This window comes from Sus scrofa, chromosome X (assembly GCF_054392235.1).
Source record: "Sus scrofa isolate SSC_HxYL_T2T_F1_AM1 chromosome X, Sscrofa_HxYL_maternal_Yorkshire_Landrace_v2.0, whole genome shotgun sequence".
NCBI lineage: Eukaryota > Metazoa > Chordata > Mammalia > Artiodactyla > Suidae > Sus > Sus scrofa.
This window is the reverse complement of record NC_139401.1, coordinates 132,844,081-132,867,362: the sequence shown is the minus strand read 5'-3', so window position 1 is coordinate 132,867,362 and position 23,282 is coordinate 132,844,081. Positions and strand designations below refer to the sequence as shown.

Sequence of the window (23,282 nt, the reverse complement as noted above, 5' to 3'; positions counted from 1 at the left end):
AATGATCAATCTTTTCTTTTTAGTCTTTCTTCTGTATTTACAAAAGGGGCTGATGTCTGGGAAAGTTGCCAGGATTTAAGTGTGCCTTGACAGAAATCTCCCATTGAAATGAACAAAAAGGCCCAAAGAGAGAGGAAAAAAATTTTCTCTGGTGAATGCATATACCAGACACAGTATAACCTGTCCTAAAGCAAAAGAGGAGTCTAGACGACAGCACGCAACCCTCCAGCTCCTGGACGTAGGACAATGAAGACAATTGCAGCTGGTCTCATGATCTCTCTCTGGTGTGGAGAGACAGGATATGTAAAAAGTGCTTACAAAGAAACACTCCTCTCCTTAAGCCCTTTCCTCCACTGAAAAATCACTGGGTCATTGAGTTCCCATCATGGCTCAGCAGTAAGGAACCTAACTAGTACCCATGAGTATGCCGGTTCGATCCCTGGCCTCCATCAGTGTGTTAAGGATCTGGCATTTTCATGCGTTGTGGTGTAGGTCACAGAGGCGGCTTGGATCTGGCATTGCTGTGGCTGTGGCGTAGGCTGGTGGCTACAGCTCCAACTCCACCCCTAGCCTAGAGACCTCTATATGCAGCAGGTGTGGCCCTAAAAAAAAAAAAAAGAGAGAGAGAGAGAGAGAAATTTTTTTTCTGCTAAAAACCAGCTTTCGATGGTGAAAAAAATTAAGGGGCATAGGGCTTTGCCACCTAAGATGGAGGCAGGTGGCAGCAGAATTAAACACAACACCAGCCACCAAAACTGATAAACAGAAGAACAAGCTGCAGGTGATCAATGGATATATCAGGACTATCAATTGTCAACAGCCAAGACCAAAAAAGTAGCAACCATAAGACTTGAAGAACGCAATTAATACCCTTGATCTAATGGCCACACGTAGAGCTCTGAAGTCAACAGCATGCTCTCAAAAACACACAAAACATTTACGAAAATTGGCCATAAAGACAGCCTCGCCAGGAATTCCCTTTGTGCCTCAGTGGTTTAAGGATCAGGCATTGTCCCTGCAGTGGCTCAGGTCACTGCTGTGGCCCCGGTTTTGATCCCTGGCCCGGGGAACGTCCGCATGCCTGAGTGCAGCCAAAAAAAAGATAGCCTCCTCAAAATTTCAAAGAATCCACACTATATCGACCACATTCTGTGATCACAACACAGTTATAAGTGAATATGAAGAAATTAATTAGAATTCAGATATTTGGAACTTAAACTCTTCTAAAGAATTCAAGGGAGTTCTCATTGTGGCTCGGTAGTAACAAACTCAACTAGTATCCATGAGGATGCGGGTCCAATCCCTGGCCTTGCTCAGTGGGTTAAGGATCCGGCAGTGCTGTGAACTGCAGTGTAGGTCACAGATGCAGCTCGGATCCCGTGTTGCTGTGGCTCTGGTGTAGGCTGGCGGCTGCAGCTCTGATTCAACCCCTAGCCTGGGAACTTTCATATGCCACTGGTGCGGCCCTTTAAAAACTTCATGGATTAAAGTAATCTTAAGAGGAATTTTATACTGTTTTAAATGATGAAAGAGACACTCGAGGTGAACAGAGCCCCTCCAGGTCCCATAGCACTCTTTCAGTGCAGCCCCCATCAGAGTCCATCTACCCTGTCCAGACTCAGCAGTCCTCCCCAAGGAGGTGGTGCTGGAGCAGGCGACCAGGGGGCCGCACCCTGGGTCCTCTGCTCAGTGGCCCTGCATCGGCCATGCCCTTGATGCTCTCCCTTCAGGAATGCCACATCACGCGCCCCATTACCAGCCAAACAGCAGAGGAGGAACGAGTGAGATGTAATGGGAGTCAGTGTATGATTCAAAGAAGTGATATCAGGCTTAAAACAAGGAATTGCGTCAAAGGGAAGAAATTTCTGAACTACAGGCAGAAATCAAGAAACAAGATCAGTCATATTTCTCCCGCATCTGAGCTTGACGTGCTCTCTGTAATGACACCCTCGTGAGAGATGGAGCGATCCCGAGAGCAAGCCTTGGAATGTGATGCATTTGAGTGGCTCTTCAGTCTGAGCCTAAACCCTCCTATACATCAAGGAATATTCCTCCAGAAGAGAGGCCTCAGCCCTACGGCCCATGTGGCCAAAGGTTCAAATGGAATTTGGATCTACCGAGCTAAGGGAAACTCACAAAGCTGAATATCCATGTAGGAGTAGCAAAAGTGGGACGACCTTCAGAGGAAGCCCCGAAATGACTCGACGTCAGAATATCAACCCTGGAGAGAAGGTCCTTGCGTGCAATGACTGTGGAAAACCTCTCAGCCCACACTCTGTTCTCCAAAACCATCAGAGATTTCAGGGCAGTGAAAAACTTCACAATGCAATAAAAATGATAACGCTTTCCAAAGGTGTTCAAACTCGCTGGGGCATCGGAGAAGCCCCAGGGGAAAACCAGCACGTGAGTCCATTTAAAGGGAATCTAAGGAGGGCGAAAACCTATGAATGCAGTGCAAGAGGGAAGGCGTTTAGATGGAGCGCCACCTCGTGAAACATGCAAGAACTCATGCGAGGCCCTTGATAGGAGGTTCACGCTTTCAAACGCCACAGAACAGACCTCACCCTGTTGGTACTGTGACAAGTACAGGAAAAGCCCTGACCCGGCGTGCATATCTGAGGAAGCGTCAGAAAGTTTGCCTCCGAGGAAAACCTCTGAATATCACGGTGCTGGAAAACCATTCGACCAGGTCTCAAATCTTATTCACATTGGAAAGAAGCCCTTCAAATATAATGATTGGGAGATAGCCTTTAGCTTTAGAGCTCAGTCTTTTCAGTATATTATAGATGTTGAAAAGCCTTTCCTTACAGTTTGATCATCAATCTGTCCTTAGAAATCATCAGATAATCCAGAAACCCTCTGAATACGATGTCTGTGGGAAAGCCATCACAGTTCAGCCCATCAGGGAATTCATTCTGGTGATATCTTATGGGTTTAACGAATGTTAAAAAAAAAAAAAAGAAAGAAAGAAAAGACCTTCAGCCAGAGTTCAACCCTTATTCAGCATCAGATAATTCATAGTGGATTGGAATGTAGAGTGAACGTAGGATGGGAAAACCTTCAACAGAAGCCCCCAAATCTTGTTCATTATCAGAAAAGTCCTACTGTAGAAAAACTTTCTATGGGAATAAAGACCTCTGAGTTCAAGGATGCTCCACCTAACGTGAGAAATCTTCAGTCCTTACTTGGCATCAAAAGATTTACACCAGGAGCTCCCTGGTGGCCTAGTGGGTTAAGAATCCATCATTGTCACTGTGGTGGTTTGGGTCACTGCTGTGGCATGGGTTCCATCCCTGGCCTGGGAACTTCCTCGTGCCCCAGGTTTGCCAAAAAAAAAAGAAAGAAAGAAAAAAATGTACACCAAAATGAATCCTTTGGGTACACTAATTGTGGGAAAGCTCTCAGTTAGTCATGAAAAATACTGAAGCATTTACTCTTTCACCCCAGATAGTGGCTTGATCAGTACAATGGATGTACAGAAATCTTGTCAATAGTTTCATTTTCTGACCTTTTCTCTGACACTTTAAAGTGCCTTTTTCTCCCGGTTACCCAGGCTTGAATATTTTAGGTCTTATTTCACGATTCCTTTATGCATATGCCTAACCATTCCACAAAACCTGCAACTGTGCCCCTGAAATGTCTCCTGTGACCTCTGCTTTTCTTCAGCGTATAAACACAGTAATACATTTGTCGGAATTATGAAGACCGAATGTTTGTTTATAAATAGAGTTTATAATTATAATCTAGTAAAACAAACCAAAAAGTTTTTTTAAACCCACTAAATAGGAGTTTCCTGGTGGCTCAGTGGGTTAAGGATCCAGTGTTGTCACGGCTATGGCTCGGATCACTGCTGCGGTGCCGGTTCAGTCCTTGTCCTGGGAACATCTGCATGCTGTGGGTACTGCCAAAAAAAGAAGAAAACCACTAAATAATGTTGAGAACAGTACACAGCAGACCTTGTGGGATTCAGTGAGAATTTATAGCTTCGAAAATAATAAAGGCTGAAAAGTCAATAATGTTAGTGTCCAACTTAAGAGTTGGAAAAAATCAGAATACACCAAGAGAAAATGGAAGGAAGGAAAAGTGAACCTAAGAGCAGAAGAGAATGAAAAGAGACGCAATAGAAAGAATAAACAAACCCAAGGGATAAAGGAAGCCAAACAAAATAGACTTCTCAGAAAACTGATCAAGAGACGAGCAAAGGCACAAATAATGTTATTAATGAAAACACGGCTAGAACTACAAATGAGGTAGACGTTTAAAATATATTAAAAGAATGTGTTCAACAGCTTTATGCCAACAAATTTGGATATTTTTGTGAAATGGACAAATTCTTAGAAAATCGATCACCTATTAAACGGACTTATGAAAAAATAGAAGGTCTGAGTCCTCATTCTGTTCGGGTCATCAGCTGCCGCAGCGAGGGTGGACCGCAGCCACCAAAGAAGAGAACCCAACAAAAACAAGGTATCTGGCTTACGACGAGTATTTATTGTCATCCTCAACGACATGCAGGTCAATTGCAGTCTGACCGATGTAGGTTGGGCTCCCCGACTGGCCCTGCTTCAAGCTGTGGGTTGGCTGTGCTTGGTTCTAGGTGACAGGCTGGGGTCGGGTGTGTTCCATAGGTGACGGTTCCAGGGCTATAGGCTGAAAGGGCAGTGGCCACGTGGGACAGGTTTTTCTCACTGAGTCTCACTGGTGCCCAAGAAAGCAAGCCCAACAGAGCAAGCACATTTCAAGCCTCGGTGGCTTCGTGTCCACTAAAGCAAAGCACATGGCAAGTCCAAAATCAAGCAGCAAGGACACGTACCCCTCCTATTATCGAGGCAGAATGACGGTGTCGAGGTGCAATATCCTATTACAAAGGAATGACTCAACTTTCCATTTGCCAGAGTCCTTTAACTAGTAAGAAGCGGTAGTTTGAAAATCTTCCTCTGAAGAAAATACTAGGTCCCGATGATGTCACAGGGATATTCTATGAGACTTGTAAAGAGCAAATGATTCCACACGTATTTAAACTATTGCAAGAGAGAAGATAAATCAAAATTACAGACCCATTTTATGCAAAATTCTAGCTAAATACTATTGAAGATGAAATATAACCGTTTACAAAAAAAGACAGCATACCTTGACCAATCTAAATTTGTCCCAAGAATACAAGGAATTTTTTTTTTTGCCTTTCGGGGTCACCCCCGAGGCATATAGAGGTTCCCAGGCTAGGGGTCGAATCAGAGCTGCAGCTGCTGGCCTACACCACAGCCACAGCAATGCGGGATCGGAGCCGCATCTGCGACCTACACTGCAGCTCATGGCAGCGGTGGATCCTTAACCCACTGAGCGAGGCCAGGGATTGAACCTGCGTCCTCATGGATACTAGTCAGGTTTGTTTCTGCTGCGCCATGACGGGAAGTCCAAGAATTTTGTAATATTAGAATTTTCTTTTCTTTTCCAGCTTTATTGAGATATAATTGACAAATAGCATTGTGTTAGGCAGAAAGTGTGAAATGTGATGATTTGATACACATTATTCATTGTGACATGGTTGCCACATTGAAGTTAGTTGATACATCCATCATCTCACAGTTACTACTTGTGTGTGTGCCTGTGTGTGTGTGTGTCTGAGAACAGTCAAGATCTTCATGTAACAAATTCAACTACACAGTGCAGTATTGTTAACTATTGTCACCACGCTGTACATTAGCTCCCCGGAAGTTATTCGTCTTAAAACTGAAAGTTTGTACCCTTTGACCAACCTGTCCACAATTTCCCCACACCCCCAGACACGAGCAACCACCATTCTACTCTCTGTTTCTATGAATTTGGCTTATTTACTTTTTGTTGTCTTTTGTCTTTTTAGCACCGCACCCGCGGCATATGGAGGTTCCCAGGCCAGGGGTTGAACCGGAGCTGCAGCTGCCAGCCTCGCCATGGCCGCAGCAACATGAGGTCCGAGCTGCGTCTGCGACCCACACCACAGCTCACAGCACTGCCGGATCCTTAACCCACTGAGCAAGGCCAGGGATCGAACCTGCCTCCTCATGGATGCTAGTTGGGTTCGTTAGCCACTGAGCCATGATGGGAACGCCTGCATTTGGCTTTTTTAAATTTCACATATAAGTAATACCATACAATATTTTTCTTTGACTGACCTATTTCACTGAGCTCACAAGGTCCATCTATGTCGTCAGAAGGGACAAGATCTCCTTCTTCCTCGTGGCTAATCGTGTTCCATGGCATAACTACTTCTTTATTCATTCCTCCATTACAGACACTTGGGAGGCTTCCATATCTTGGATACAGTGAAAGGTGCTGCAGTGAACATGAGGGTGCAGACATCTCTCCCAGACAACGATTGCATTTCCTTTAGATGTGTACCCAGACGGAGAAGTGCTAGGTCATAAGAGAGTTCTATTTTTCATTCTTAAAGGAATCTCCATACTGTTTTCCATGGGGGTTGTACCAACTTCCATTCCCACCAACAGTGCACAAGCGTTCTCTTTTCGCCACATCCTTGCCAACTTTTCTTTGTCTTTTTGATAATAGCCGTTCTAACAAGTGTGAGGTGATGTCTCGTTGTGGCTTTGCTTCGCAGTTCCTTGATAGTTAGTGATGATCAGCACCTTTTCATGTACCTATGGGCCATCTGTATGTCTTCTTTGGAAAAAGGGTCAGTTTAGGTCCTTTGACTATTTTTAAGTCAATTATTTGGAGTTTTGCTGTTGAGTTGCAAGAGTTCCTTCTATATTGTGGAAATTAACCCCTTACCAGATGTATGGTTTGTGATTATTTTCTCCCATTCTGTAGGATGCCTTTTTACCCTGTAGGCAGTTTCTTCTGCTGTGCAGAAGCTTTTTAGCTTGATGTCGTCCCACTTTATTATGTTGAGGTACATTCCTTCCATACCCAATTTGCTGAGAGTTTTTATAAACAAATGTCAAATTGTGTGAAATGCTTTTTCTGCATCTATTGAAATTACCATATGATTTCATCTCTCATTTTATTAATGCGGTATATCACATTTATTGATTTGCATATGGTGAACCATCCTTGCATCCCAGGAATAAATCCCACTTGATGATGATGGATGATTCTTTTAATGTGGTGTTGAATTTGGTTTGGTAGTATTTTGTTGAGAATTTTTGCATCTATACTCATCAGGGATATTGGCCTGTAGTTTTATCTTCTTTTAGTGTTTTGTTATGGTAATGTTGGCCTCATAAAATGAATTTGGGAATGTCCCCTCTTCTTCAGTTTTTTTTTTTTTTTTCTGAAGAGTTTGATAAGAATTGGCATTAATTCTTCTCTAAATTTTGGTAAAATTCACCAGGGAAACCATCTGATCCTGAGGTTTTTCTTGTTTGAAGGTTTTGGCTACTAATTCAATCTCCTTACTCATTATTGTCTATTCAGATTGTCTGTTTCCACATGATTCAGTCTTGGTAGGTTGTATGTTTCTAAGAACTTATCTAGGGGGGATCCCGTCATGGCTCAGGAGAAACAAATCTGACTAGCATCCATGAGGTCTCAGGTTTGATCCCTGGCCTCACTCAGTGGGTTAAGGATCCGGCATTGCCATGAACTGTGGTGTAGTTCACAGACACTGCTCAGATCTGACATTGCTATGTCTGTGGCATAGGCCAGCAGCCACAGCTCCTATTCGACCCCTAGCCTGGGAACCTCCATATGCCATGGGCGTGGCCCTAAAAATAAAAGTAAAATAAAAATAAAGAAAAAAATTTATCTAGGAGTTCCCTAGCAGTGCAGTGGGTTAAGGAACCAGCATTTTCACTGCAGCAGCTCAGGTTACTGCTGTGGTATGGATTTGATTCCTGGCCAGGGAACTACCATATGCTGTGGGCATGGCCAAAAAAATAAATTAAATTTAAAAAATAAAAATTAAAAAAATTTACCCATTTCTTATAGATTGTCGAATTTGTTGGTCTATAATTGTTCATAGTAGTCCTTTTTTTTTTTTTTTTCCTTTATAGGGCCACTTGTGTTGCATATGGAAAGTTCCCAGGCTAGGGGTTGAATAGGAGCTGTAGCTGCCAACCTTTGCCACAGCCACAGCAACACAAGATCCAAGCTGCGTTTGTGACCTATGCCACAGCTCAGAGTGACGCCAGATCCTTAACCCACTGAGCGAGGCCGGGGATCAAACCTGCATCCTCGTGGATGCTCATTGGGTTCATTACCACTGAGCTACAGTGGAAACTCCCTCATAGTAGTCTTTTATCATCCTTTGTATTTTGGTGTCTTTTACAAATCCAAATCATTTATATAGGCAATGTGTCCTCTTTCATTTATAATTTTGAGTCTTCTCTCTTTTTGTCTTGGTTTGTCTACCTAAATATTTGTCAGTTTTGTTTATTTTTTAAAAACCAACTTTAGGGAGTTCCCGTCGTGGCGCAGTGGTTAACGAATCCGACTAGGAACCATGAGGTTGCGGGTTCGGTCCCTGCCCTTGCTCAGTGGGTTAACGATCCGGCGTTGCCGTGAGCTGTGGTGAAGGTCGCAGACGCGGCTCGGATCCCGCGTTGCTGTGGCTCTGGCGTAGGCCAGTGGCTACAGCTCTGATTCAACCCCTGGCCTGGGAACCTCCATATGCCGCGGGAGTGGCCCAAGAAATGGCAAAAAGACAAAAAGACAAAAAAAAAACAAAAACAAAAACAAACAAAAAAAAAAAAACCAACTTTAAAACCGCAACTGTTATTTTCATCAGTATTTTCTATTATTTTCCTATTCTCTATTTTCACTTATTTCTGTTCTGATCTTTGTTATTTCCTTCTTTCTGCTACCTTTAGGCTTAGTTTGTTCTTCTAATAACTTGAGATATAATGTTAGGTCGATTACTCGGGATCTTTCATTTTTCTTAATGTGGGTGATTATAGCTATAAATACTCCTCTTAGGACTGCCTTTACTGCATCTTATAAGTTTGAGTGTGTTCTATTTCCATTTTCATTTGTCTCAGGATATTTTTATTTCCTTTTTTATTTCTTCTTTGATCCATTGGTTGTTCAGAAATGTGTTGTTTAATTTTTACGTATTGGTGAATTTTCCACTTTTCTTCTTATAACTGATTTCTAGTTTCATACCATTGTGCTTGGAAAAGACTCTTGATATTATTTGAATCTTCTTGAGTTTGTTAATGTTTATTTTGAGGCCTGACGTATGATCTGACCTGGAGAATATTTCATGTATGTTTGAGAAGAATGTGTATTCTGCTGCTGTTTAGTAGAATGTTGAGCATATGTCTGCAAGGTTCATTTTGTCTTTTGCGTTTTTTAAATCTCCTTTTTCTTTATTGATTTTCTAACTGGATAATATACCCACTATTGAGAGTGGGGTATTAAGGTCCTCTATATGGACAGTTAAATGGACCAATGGAACTAGTGATACTAGTGACTGATTCAGATATATATGAGCATTTGCCCTATGAAAGAGGGAGTGTGGCAAATCAATAGAGGAAAGGGATTATTTGGTAAGTGGAGCTGGAAAAAGTGGTTGTCCATGTGAAAAGATTACATTTCATCACTACTTTATACCACAATGAAATGAATTACCTTATACAACAATTAACTCCAGACAGATTAGAATTTGATTATCAAAAGAAAAACATTAAACTTTTCGTTCAGACTAGGGATGAATTCATTTTCACTTTAGTGTGGTGAACCAGTTATAAAAACAAAATCCACACTGATAGATCAAGAGAGGGAAGTTAAGATGGAACTCGTTGCAAAGGTGTTGGAAAGGTGAAAAGGCAAACAAAGGACAATGCAGAAAGTCCCTTCCACCCCTACGGATGGAAGGAAAGGGAGGAAATGATATCACCAGAGCTCAGGAACTGGGGTCACCCAGTAGGAGCTGGAACTGGAGAGCACAGACTATTCAGTTAGAGCAGAAACAGGCTCGCCTGGTAGGAACTGTAACCATGGAGGAGACATGGCCACTGCCAGGGACGCCACCCAAAGCAAAGAGAGGAGAGGGGAAATACGCTGGCTTCTCCCTCCTCTTGCTTTTAAATATCAGCCCAGTTCCTCCATTTGGCCGAACTCTAGCCGGCAGCCAGTGGGGATGTGAGCCTGAAAGATGCCAGCCCCTGATGATTCAGAGCAGAGCAGGGAGAGGGCAGAGAATGAATCTGAGCGCAAACAGGCAAATGTCCAGCACAGGTTTCTCAGTCGCCAAAAGCAGCAACAATAAGAGAAGATAAATTTACAACATCAAAATACAGAAGTTTGACCCATTGAAAGTCTCCTGAAAGACAATGAAAAGACCAGCTACAAATCGGGAAAAGACATTTGGTAATACATACAATTGACAAAGGAATGGTATATAAAGGACTGCAAACCAAAAATAAGAAAAAACTCCAAATAACTCAACAGGTAAATAGGCAAAAGACGTGAGCAGACATTTCATAAAAGAGGAAACACATATGGCCAACATCCATACAAGCAGATGCTCCAGCTCATTAGCAATCAGGGAAACGCAAACCAAAACTACAGTGAGATGCCATTTTATACTCCATCCATTGGCAAAAATTAAGAAGTCTGACAAGTGTTGGAGAGGATGAGGAACATCAGAATATCTTATGCTTTTCTGATGGCAGTGAAAATTGGTACAACCACTTAGCCAAAACCACTTGGCCTAATACTGTGAAGCAGGATGTCTGTATACCCCACAGTGTAGCAAACACTTTTAAGTACAATAGGAGATGCAGAAAAATGTTCACAGCAGTACTGCCTGCAAAAGCACAAAACCAGAACAACCTAAATGACAAGAGGAGAATGGATAAACAAGGTATGGTACTATTATTCAACAGTGTAAACTAATGAACCAAAATCTTAAATAGTAACATGAAAAAATGTTAGTAACAATGTTGAGTGAAAAAAGCAAGCTAAGAAGTTTGCATATATAGTATGACCCTCTTTTAATAAATTTCAGAGCTAAGTAGAAATGACAATCTATTGCATATATGATAAAATTATATATATTTATGTGCATTTCTATTATAAACACAAAAATTCAGGATCGTGATTACCTCTTAGTCATGGAAGAGATGGAATAGGATGGAAGATGAGCACAAAGCCAGATGTCAAATATGGGCAACATTATAATTTAGTTCTCAAGGTGGATATAAGGATCATGGGTGGTCTTTCTATTATAAATTAAATAATTAAAATGACTATATTAAGGCCATGAAAAAAAGCCATAGCGATAGTGCATTGTAAACCAAGGGTTATGATTCATCCAATTCTTTGTAACAGAGTTCTAAAGAGAAGAAAAAGAATTGGCTAACAATTCTGTTAAGCACAGCAGATTGAACAGATGAGTTTATTCTGCTCCCTCCAGCAATCTTGTTCCAATTGAATCTAAAGTGATGTGTGTGTGGCTTTTCTTTAACTATTATCAACTCACAATGGCAAAAAGAGCAAAAGAAAAGATCTGCAAGTGAAATATCAATGGTTGGAAGCTGCAAAGTGGACACAAGAGAAGTGGCGGGCTTAGCCAGGCAGAGGAAGCCATGAGCGGGAGAAGCAAACTGATTTCCAGAGAACCCAGAAAGCCTTCAGAATTGGAGATGCCAGGTACCAAGGAAGGCAGGGCAATGCACCAGGCACTGTGAAGGATGGGAGGGAAAACAGAGAGATTAGCAAACGTACACAACAGGTGGTAAGTCCCTCCCTCTTCCAGCTCCCAGAACTCTGGAAGCTAAGACCACTAGGTGACCAGCTTACCCCACCACACACACACTACACAGATTCCAGTGGAAACAGAAAGACACATTTCACACAAGCACTAATGTGAAGAGAGATGCAGCAAAACGTGGCAATAATGAAAGAAGGGAAGGAGATTATGGGAAATGAAAGAGGAAAAGGAAAAGCTATTGGTAACTTTTACAATATGATAACTGGAATTTAAAATTCAAGACAAAGTTTGAAGACAACATTGAGAAAAATCTCTGAGAAACAGGGAACGAGAGAGAAGGAAGAAAATATTTTAAAATTAGAATAGCCATCTAAGAGGTCCAACATTCAGCTAATAGGACTTCTAGAAAAAGAGAATAGAGTAAATAGGGGAGCGAGAAAATAGCAATGAACTTTCCCAAAACTAACGGACATGAGTCTTCATGAAGGATGTAACATGGAGAAGGTCCCCACCAAGTACCCATCAAAATAAATGAAAAAATCCCCACATGAATATACAGCATCATGAAAGCTCAGAATACTGCAGACAAGGAGGAGATCCTAAAAGCTTCAGCAAAAGAAAAGTGGTTCCAGAGATTGGCAATCGGAATGATGTATGACTTCCCAACTGCAATAATGGGAGCTAGAAGACAATGGAGGCATGCCGTAAATTTTTCAGAGAAAATTATTTCCCAGTTAGGGTTCTATATCCAGCAAAGTATCAATCCCATGTGAGGGAAGCATAAAGCTATTTTCAAACATATGCAAGTCCCCAAAATATGTAACTCCTAGGTACCCTTTCTCAGGAAGCTACTAGAGCACGTGTGCCCCCAGAGGGAGAATTAAGACATCAAAGAGAATAACACGGGATCTAAGAAAATGGGGGAGAGGGAGGCAGGAGAAAGAAAATTACAGGAAGCCATTGCAGGAAGGCTGCCTCCAAGGGTGGAAGGTAAGGAAGCCAATCTGATGTGCGGTGCTGTGTTACAAGGACCCTTACATCTCTGATTAGAAAGTCTGCAAGGACTTTCACTCCTGGCTCAGTGTGTTAAGAATCTGGCGTTGTCACTGGGTGCAGCCAAAGGCAGAAAAAAAAAAGAAAGTCTAGAAGAAAACTTAATCATAGGTGCAGAGAAAGTGAAAGCCAGACAACTAAAGGCAGCAAGTTCTGACTCCAAGAAAAATCAAAAGATGTGTTTCAATGCCGAAAAGAGATATTGCACAGCTGAGAACAATATCTACTTAGTCATAACAGCGTAACCCCTGAACATTTATTCCACCAAAGATTATGATAGAACTGGAATTCCCGTTGTGGCACAGCGGAAATGAATCTGACTAGGAACCATGAGGTTGCAGGTTCAATCCCTGGCCTCACTCAGTGGGTTAAGGATCCTGCATTGCTGTGGCTGTGGTGTAGGCTGGCAGCTACAGTTCCAATTTGACTCCTAGCCCGAGAACCTCCATATGCTGCAGGTAAGGCCATTAAAAAAAAGAGAGAGAGAGAGAGATTATGATCGAACTGTATTGGCAGCAGGGAGAAGAGGGAGTAAGGGGGTGGGTGGGGGGAGACACACTAGCGAGAAAGGGACCATTTCTCATCTTAAATAGCAGGGCCTTAATAAATCACATCTAAAATGAAAAAGCAAAGAATATTAGTACGAGAATGTTATTTTTGAACGTGGAGGGTTAATACCAGTTTAAAAAGATGTGATTTGAATGTTGTTATCTCTGGAGAGTGGCGCTCAGGAATGAGGAGGAAGGTGGGCCCTGCTGTTTTCAATATTAATCTACTTACATAAATACAATTAACATTCTAGCTGAGAGTGCTAGGATTTTTAATTGCATTTATGTATTACTTTGATAAAACCTATTTTTTGCTTTTTACGGCTGCACCTGCAGCATATGGAGGTTTCCAGGCTAAGGGTCAAATCGGAGCCATAGCTGCCAGCCTACACCACAGCCACAGCAGCACCAGATCCAAGCCACATCTGCAACCTACAGTGCAGCTTGTGGCAATGCCAGATCCTTAACCCACTGAGCAAGGCCAAGGATAGAACCCTCAACTTCACCGAGACAATGTCAGGTTCTTAACCCACTGAGCCACAACGGGAACTCAAAACCTATTCCTTTAAAAAACTGAAAGTTCTCCCTCACCTTCTCCACCCCCAGAGGCTACCACTGCTAACTGTCGATTTTTCCCCCATCTCACACCATGTCCCAAAGTCAACTCCAGATGGATCACAGGTTTAAGTGTTAACAGCAAGACGTAAAAACTTTTAGGAGACGCAGCTTTCTGACTTTGGGGGTGGGGGACAAACTTTCTTAACCAAGATCCAGAATGCACTAAACTATGAAAAGACTGATAAATTAGAAAATTCTCTTACACAAAAGACCATAATCGAAACGAAAGGACAAGTCCAAGATTGGGAGATTTTTGCCACACATATAAACAACAAAATACCCAAGGCAAAGAACTTACAAATCATTAAAAAATGGATAGGAGTGGGTTATCCCGCTGTGGCACAGTGGGTTAAGAATCTGACTGCAGTGGCTTGGATGGCTGCAGAGGCACGGGTTTGATCCCTGGCGGGCGCAATGGAATCCAATGTTAGCACACGGTAGTGTAGGTCACAGATGCGGGTCGGATTTCAATCCCTGGCCTGGGAAATTCCATATACTGAGGGTGCAGCCAAAAAGAAAAAAGAAGGCTAAGAGCTGCAATGAAAACAAGCAGAGGATATAGCAGGTATTTCACAGGAAAGGAAATATGTTTAATTTCTCTGTGTCTCTGTCTCTGCCTCTGTATACACACACACACACACACACACACACACAGGGTCCACCTCATTACTGATCAGGGAAATGCAAATCAAGAAAAGCTGGAGTTCCCTGGTGGCTCTGTGGCTTAAGGATCCAGCGTCGTCACTGCTGTGGCACAGGTTCCATCTCTGGCCTGGAAACTTCCACATGCTGTGGGTGTGGCCAAAAAAAGAAATGGAAGCTGGCAGCTTCCTCAGATGTTTGCTGCTGCAGGAGGCCTTCCCTGGCCACCCCTCTTAGAATCCTAGCTCCACGTGTTCCCTGATTGATGTAGCACGCATCGCCATCTAATACACTGTCTACTGGATGTGTTTATTTTATTTCCTGTTGTCTTCATCCCACTAAAATGTCAACTACAGGAGGGCAGGGACTTTTATCTGGCACAATGCCTGGCACTCGATGGACTCTTAATAAATATTTGTTGGAGTTCCTGTTGTGGCTCAAGGGGTTACCATCCCAACTAGTGTCCATGAGGATGTGGGTTCGATCCCTAGCCTTGCTCAGTGGATTAAGGATCCAGCATTGCCGTGAGCTATGGTGTAGGTCACAGATGTGGCTTGGATCTGGCATTGCTGTGGCTGGGGCGTCAGCCAGTGGCTGCAGCTCAGATTCAACCCCTAGCCTGGGAGCTTCTATATGCAGCAGGTGCAGCCCTAAAATATAAATAAATAAATAAATAATTTCTTGATTGTATGGATGAATGGATTAAATAAAATAAGAACTCAAAAAACTTAATAAATAGGAAAAAATGCAAAGGTCTATTGTGAATAAATGTTCTCAAAATAAAGCAAGAACTGAATCTGTAGGTCATAAAAGTATACCACATATGAAGAAAAAAATGGATATAGAATCATCCCTTTGGAGGCATGTCCTGAGTAAATTATTTAACTTGAAATATAAGCAAGAGAGTTCTTCAGATAGTCAAGCAGAAAAAGCAAATAACCAAAGGGAATAAAAATCAGACTTCCCTGTGCTTCTCCATAGAAACTATCAGTGCCAGAAGACAGTGGGGCCATGTTCTACAAAGTTCGGAGGGAAAGAAAGTCTGGCTCTAGTATATTACACCCAGCCAATTTATTATTCAAGGGTAAATGCTATTCACAGTCAGGAAAGACTCAGGGAATTGGGTATTCATTAGCTCTTCTTGAAAAACATACCCAATGAGAAAAATCCTGCCAACCAAGAGGTAGGTCAGAATTCAGAAACAGACACAGCCGTGAGCACTGAATCCATTAAATATGAAAGAAGACTATTGACTCTCTGCTGAGTGACCAGAGGAGTCGCACTCTAGCAGAAGGAGGTGCATTATGGCCATTAACAAAGTAAAGCCAACAGAACCAACAAAAATTGGAACGTGGAAAACTAGAAAACGTACAAGTCTCAGCATCCCTAGCGGGGCATCAAGGGAACCAGTTACACAGATTTGAAGAGGGAAGGGGAGGGGAGGGGCAGGGAAGGGAGGAGAGGAAACGGAAAGTCTATTTCCAATCTCTTAACCCTCTTTACCCCCTGCTTGTCCCCCAGAGGGGACTCTCTGGGGCTCACAGACCTTGGGGGGACACACATTTACATCGAGTTCAGCTTTATTTTTACACCAGCTCCTTTTTATCATTTAAATGCAAGTAGAACCGAATTTTACGCTTTTTATTAAAAATCACATGATCGCCATGAACGCAGTATTATTAAATTCTTTCTAGATAACTTGCTGTCTCCTTCCTGGACCTGTGTATAAAAAGATGGGCAGGCAATGAAGTCATTGGTGATTTATTTGTTTCTTCATTGTAATGCTTAAATTGCTTCAATTTTGTAATTGTAACCTACTTTAGAAAAACAATGAAGTTGTTATTCTTTTAAAAATACAAAGAATGGGGGAGTTCCCATCGTGGCACAGTGGAAACGAACCCAACTAGGAACCATGAGGTTGCAGGTTCGATCCCTGGCCTCGCTCAGTGGGTTAAGGACCCAGCGTGGCCGTGAGCTGTGGTGTGGGTTGCAGATGCAGCTTGGATCCCGCATTGCTGTGGTGTAGGCCAGCGGCTGCAGCTCTGATTGGACCCCTAGCCTAGACACCTCCATATGCCAAGGGTGCAGCCCTAAAAAGCAAAAAATAAAAGTAAATTATACCAGAGGATTACATAATCTTAATATATACATTAAGAATGGGAGTTCCCTGGTGTCTCAGTGGGTTAAGGATCCAGCATTGTCACTGCTGTGGCACAGGTTTGATCCCTGGCCTGGGAACTTCTAGATGCCACCAGTGGGGCGGCCAAAAGAAAACGTTCACGAATGAAGAAGCATTCTTGCTGTGTGCAAACCAACACATAGAAAGCTGTTTATGGATGCATTTTTTATAATAAGGAAAAATGCAAACAACATGGTGCAGTGGGTTAAGAACCAGCAGCAGCTGGGGTCGCTGCAGAGGCGCGGGTTGGATCCCCAGGCCAGCGCAGTGGGTTCAGGATCCAGTGCTGCCACATCTGCGGTGTAGGTCACGGCTGTGGTTTGAAGTCCATCCCTGGCCCAGGAATTTCCGTATGCTATGGGTGCGGCCATGAAAAAAAAAAAAAAAAAGAAAGGTAATATTTCCAAAAAGGGCAACTTAAAAAAATTAATCATACATGGAAAGATTGTCGGGACAGATAGATGAAAAAAAGCAAGCTACAAAACAACGTTTATAGTAAAACGCCATTTGTAGTTTGTTTGTGTAACACACACCAAAACTCCACATGTCCCTAGATGGGTTATTGCAGAGGAGAAGGTCAGGAGAGAGATGCGCCAAGCAGATAAGTGCGATTCACCCAAGAGCAGCCGGGGATGGGGCCGAGGGCTGGCTTTATCTCTGAAGGATGACATTTTTAAAAGGAGGATTTATCGTGTATTAATTGCACAATTTAAAACTCCTTTGTTTTTAAGACAAAATGTTCAGCTTGATAGTTTAAGGCTCATAGAAGGGTCAGCGCTGACAGCAGAAGAATCATGTTCTAGTCTAGACCCAGCGTAAAGGGGCGGGAAGAATCTGTCCCCTGGCTCCCCAGATGGGGTGCTGTGGAGGAGGTGGTAGCCCAGCGATGGGGGCAGTGGGGGCAGGCTCCCATTAGGGCCACAAGACAAGGAAGCAAACCTGCTGGGAAGAGATCGAGAAGGTAGCAGCTTCTGTTTGCAGCGGAAGGGGAGGTCTTGGCAAGAGCCTGATGGGAAGGGGCACGAGTTGGGAGAAGCCAGGGGAGGAATGGCCACAGCGAAAAGGGGATGGCGACACTGGGTGGGAAAGGGGCTTGTGTCCCTCCCGAAGTGTCTGAGCATTGCAGTTGATGAGCAAGCTGGCTGGAAACGACTGGTCTCAGACATGCCCGGATGGCAGTCCCAGATTGGCTGCAGGGCATCAAGGAACTTATTCCTGGCAAGGGCTGCCAAGAGGTTTGTGGAGGGCTGGCAAGAGCCCTGCTCACCGGATGAAAGGATTGGCAGCAAGGCGGTTGGGATGGTGGCAAAGGCCATTGATCCCTTATTTGTGGGTGTGATGGATCTCGTGTTTTTTTAAATAAAAATAGCAAATACATGTAGTGCTTACTGTGTGCCAGGCCCTATCTGAAATGCTTTGCATATATAGTCAATCCTCACAACCCCCCTAGGAAGTAAATCTATCCCCTTTATACTGTTGTGGCAACGAAAGCACCGTGACAGTGAGTGACAGGCCCACGACCCCATAGCTTGGACATGACGGAGCTGGGATTCATACTCCAGCAGCCTGGCTCCAGTATCAGGGCTTTTAACCATTACGCTCGTTACAAAAATATTGTAATTTAAAAGTTCTGAGATGCATTCATTTCACCTCTGAAATTGAGATGTGTCTGACAAGCAATGCTACTTCATAGTTTAGCTGGCGACATTTTCACGTTGTTGGGGGGTATAATGCAAAAACATGGTGCTTCTTAAATTCAGGGATGCAGAGAATTAAGCTGTCATGTTATCCATTCCCTTGAAGTCACGACGTCGTGGCACTTTGCACACCTTAGTGCTTGGGGAGACCTTCAGTACCAATCAGACCCAAGATGGGGCTGAGTGGCGTGGCGGTGGCATGATCAGAACTTGGCGGCCCGCCTCCTGAGTTTCATTAACACCCCCTTCTGCAGCCGATGCCAGCAAGACACTCAGTGACCAGGTAGGGCAAAGGACATGACCACAGCGGGCAATACTGTGGACCCAGAGGGCAACACAGAGACTCCAGGTGGGACGCCCTCTCCCTGAGGATACGTAAGACTCTCCCCGTGCCAGTGCCATTTTGGATAGCAGAAGTATTTGGAGACGTTAGGCCAAAAAGACTGAGCATCAGAATTCCTGTTGTGGCTCAGCACGTCAAGAACCCAACATAGTGTCTGCGAGAATGCAGGTTCGATCCCTGGCGTGGCTCAGTGGGTTAAGGATCCAGCACTGCTGCGAGCTGCAGTGTAGGTGGCAGATGCAGCTAGGATCCCACGTTGCTGTGTTCAGCCCCTTGCCTGGGAATTTCCATATGCCACGAGTGCAGCCCTAAGAAGAAGAACAAGAAAAAAAGACTGAGCATTTAGTGAGATTAAAGTACCTAAAACGTGGCTTTAATCTGAAGGAGAGTTCATTTCCTTTAGTTACCGAGTCCACAGTGTTTCTCTTCGACATCAATAGAAACAGGAGTTTCAAAGTAAGAGAAGTAGAATCATAGGAAATTAGGAAGATGAACTTCTTTGCACATCTGGGAATGGTGAGTGTAAATTTTCAATCTCCCATCATGAATTATTTCTTCATGTGTATCCTTCGTCATTACTGAAAAGGAGTGAAGACAGACTAAAGGATTTGGAGAGAAGGGCCCTCAGGAAGCCAGGGATGCTCGCAGGGGCGTGTACACCTGGGTCTCCATCCTTTAATCTTCCCGAACCCCTCTCGTCTCACCACCCACCCCTCACAAGCTGCCTCAAGTGCCAGCTTCGCCAGGGAGCCCATCATGTCCCCTTCTGCTGGTACACACTCAAATAAATCTCCTTGCTATTCCCCCTTAGCATGCCACACAACTTCCCTAAATACCGGGAGAACAAAAACCAAGGGAGAGAAACAGGCAGCACTTATTCTAGGGACTCCGGTTTCCTCAAGTGGGGGCAGGAAGGACCCTGGGGAGGGGATTGGATGCTTTGGCCGGCCCGTAACCCGTGCTCCATCTTCCAAGAATGCTGCGTTTCCCCTTTAAGGAACTCCTCCTCCTCAATTAATATGGTCCTAGAAGGAGGGGACTGTTAATCTTATCTCAGACTAGCCAATGAGGGCAACCCATCTCCCTAGCCGCAGGAATTGATCTGGGGGTGAACACCTGACTCAGGCTGGGCCAACGAGACTCTTCAGAGAGACTCGCATGGTGGTTGAGGATCTTTTCTCTGCTAGCATCACCAACACTAAGAACCAATTAACTGCAGTCATTAGTGGCTGTCCACAGAAGAATTAAACTGTCTGCAGCATGCGGACTTCCCGTTGTGGCATAACAGAAACAAATCCAGCTAGTATCCATGAGGATGCAACTTCAATCCCTGGCCTCACTCAGTAGGTTAAAGATCCAGCATTGCTGTGAGCTATGGTGTAAGTCACAAATGTGGCTTGGATCCCATGTTGCTGGGGCTGTAGTGTAGGCCAGCAGCTGCAGCTTTGATTCGACCCTTAGCCCGGGAACTTCCATCCGCTGCGGGTACAGCCCTAAAAAGAAAGAAAAAATTGTCTACAGAATGAAGTCAAGTTTTGAGAAAAAAACATACCAGGACAAGGAAGGAAGGGAAAAGCCCTTAGGCCCCTAAAGTCAGCTCAATCCCTGGACTTCCCAGTCTAGTGAGCTTTTTTCTTTCTTTCTTTTTTTTTTTTAAGGGCTGCACCCACAGCCAAATGCCCTTTGCCCTCAAGCTAGTTTGAGGTGGGTTTCCATACTTGTCACCTAACTTGTCCTGACAACAGCAATGCACATACATGGCTACCCAGAAGTCTATGGATCTTCACCCCGACACCAACATGGGCCAGCTACTCTGCATTGGTTGCCCATAGCTACCAGCCCAAGCTGATTTCCTCACCCTCTACTCTTTGCTTCTCTGTTCATGGCTTCTACACTCTTATGGATCATGCTCCCTCATAACTTCAGCCTCCTCAGAACTTGGCAGAGGTACAGCACATCTCACGGCTCCTTTGATCTCTGTTGACCTCATCTGCTTCCAACCTCTGGTCCCACTGCTCAGTGCCTTATCCTTCAGAAGTTCCCAGCCACAAGTTCCTTAGACAACCATGCCATCTGCAGTTCTGTGTCATAAGGCCAAAATTGATAGAACTGAAAAAATACATACAGAACCAGTAACCCTCCCTCAGTAATTGATACATCACACAGGCAGAAGATCAGTAGACCACAGATGACCTGAGCAGTGCTATCGATCAGCTTGATCTAATTGACAATTACAGAATACTCCATGCAGCTCTTTCAGCACCTAGTGCAGCCATGGCTCATAGTACCCAGAAGCATCTGAAGTGTATAGCAGCTCCAAAGCAATGGATGCTGAAAAAAACTGCCTAATAATATGCTTGCTCCTTGTCCATCTACTAATCCCCACAATCTGAGAGAACACCTGCCCCTCATCATTTTCCTAAAGTAACAGACTTAAGTATGTCCCAACATGGGGCAAAGAAGATTTGCATGCAGCCATTCATTAAGATTGATGGTGAGATCTGAACTGATATCACCTATCCCACTGGTTTTATGGATGTCACCAGCACTGATGAGACCAATCTATGACACCAAGGTTGCTTTGCTGTTCATCAGATTATGCCCAAAGAGGTCACACGCAAGTTGTGCAAAGTGAGAAAGATCTTTGTGGGCACAAAAGGAATCCCTTCTCTGGTGGCCAGTGATGCTCAAGTTATCTGCTACCCTGACACCCTTGCCAGGGTAAATGACACCACTCAGATTGATCTGGAGACTGTGTATGGCGGCAACCAGAACCGCTAACCTGTGAAGAGTTGGTATGATCACCAACAGAGAGACATCCTGGCTCTTTTGATATGGTTCATGGCAAAGATGCCAAAGGCAAGAGCTTTGCCACCTAGGTCTCCACCATTTTATTGGCAAAGGCAACAGACCATGGATTTCTCTTCCCTGAGGAAAAAGTATCCACCTCACCACTGCTGAAGAGAGAGACAAGAGACTGGAGGCCAAACAGACTGGCAAGTAGAATAATTTATATCAGGTAATGTGATTGGAAATTAATTAATTATAATATAGCATGAAAATAAAATAAAATAATTATAATATAGCATGAAAATAAAATAATCCATTTAACAACCACAGAATACACATTCCTCTCAAGCTCACCTGGAACATTCACCAAGATAGACCTCATCGTGGGTCATAAATATACCTTAAATTTTAAGAGAATAGAAATCACACAAAATATATTCACATACCACAGTGGAATTAAATTAGAAATCAAAACAGGTAGCTAGAAAATTGCCAAATTAATTTAAAAACCAAATTAATTTAAACCTTTATTTGAGCGTTTGAAAAGAACGCTCAAATAAATCTAAAAAAAAAATTTATTTTTCTTTCTTTTTTTTTCTTTTTAGGGCCATACCTGCAGCATATGGAAGTTCCCAGGCTAGGAGCTGAATTGGAGCTACAGCTCCTGGCCTACACCACAGCCACAGCAACATGAGATCCAAGCCTTGTCTGTGACCTACGCTGCAGCTCACGGCAACCCTGGATCCTTAACCCACTGAGCGGGGCCAGGGATCAATCTTGCATCCTCATGGATACTAGCCAGGTTCTTTACTACTGAGCCACAATGGGAATTTCCTAAAAATATTTTTAATTAAATGATACAACTTATCAAAATCTGTGGGATGCAACAAAAGCAATGCTTAGAAGGAAACAGCATTAAATGCACATACTAGAAAAGAAGAAAGATCTAATATCAATAATCTAATCTTCCACTTTAGAAAACTGCAAAAAGAAAAGCAATTTAAGCCTAAGGAAAGCAGAAGAAATGAAATAATAAAAATTGGAGCAGAAATCAATGAAATTGAAAATAGTACCACAATAGAGAAAATCAATGAAACCAAAAGCTAAGTCTTTGAAAGATCAATAAAAATGAAGAAACCCGGAGTTCCCGTCGTGGCACAGTGGTTAACGAATCCGACTAGGAACCATGAGGTTGCGGGTTCGGTCCCTGCCCTTGCTCAGTGGGTTAACGATCCGGCGTTGCCGTGAGCTGTGGTGTAGGTTGCAGACGCGGCTCGGATCCCGCGTTGCTGTGGCTCTGGCGTAGGCCGGTGGCTATGGCTCCAATTCGACCCCTAGCCTGGGAACCTCCACATGCCGCGGGAGCAGCCCAAGAAATAACAACAACAACAAAAAGACAAAAGACAAAAAAAAAAAAAAAAAAATGAAGAAACCCTAGCTAGTCTAACCAAGGGAAAAAAAAGAGAGAAGAAACAAATTACTAACATCAAAAATGAAAGAAGAGCCATCACTACTGATCCCATGGACTACAGAATAATAAAGAAATACTATGAGCGACTTTATGCCCACAAATCTGATAACTTAAATGAAATGGATCAATTCCTTAAGAGATATAAACTACAAAGCTCACACAAGGAGAAATAGAGAATATGAAAAAAAAGTCTATTTTTTTAAATTGAATCAATAATTATAAATCTTCCAAAACAAAAAGCATGAGACCCAGAGGGTGCAACTGATGAATTGTACCAAACATTTTCGG

At 43.3% G+C, this 23,282-nt stretch overlaps 1 long non-coding RNA gene and 1 pseudogene across 6 annotated transcripts in view; both read left to right on the top strand.

The window, feature by feature from the left end:
* The window catches only part of LOC110257769 (uncharacterized), a 103,439-nt gene that overhangs the window by 28,118 nt on the left and 52,039 nt on the right, over positions 1–23,282 (top strand). The window lies entirely within an intron of this gene.
* On the top strand, positions 21,008–21,712 carry LOC110257695 (small ribosomal subunit protein eS4, X isoform-like; annotated as a pseudogene).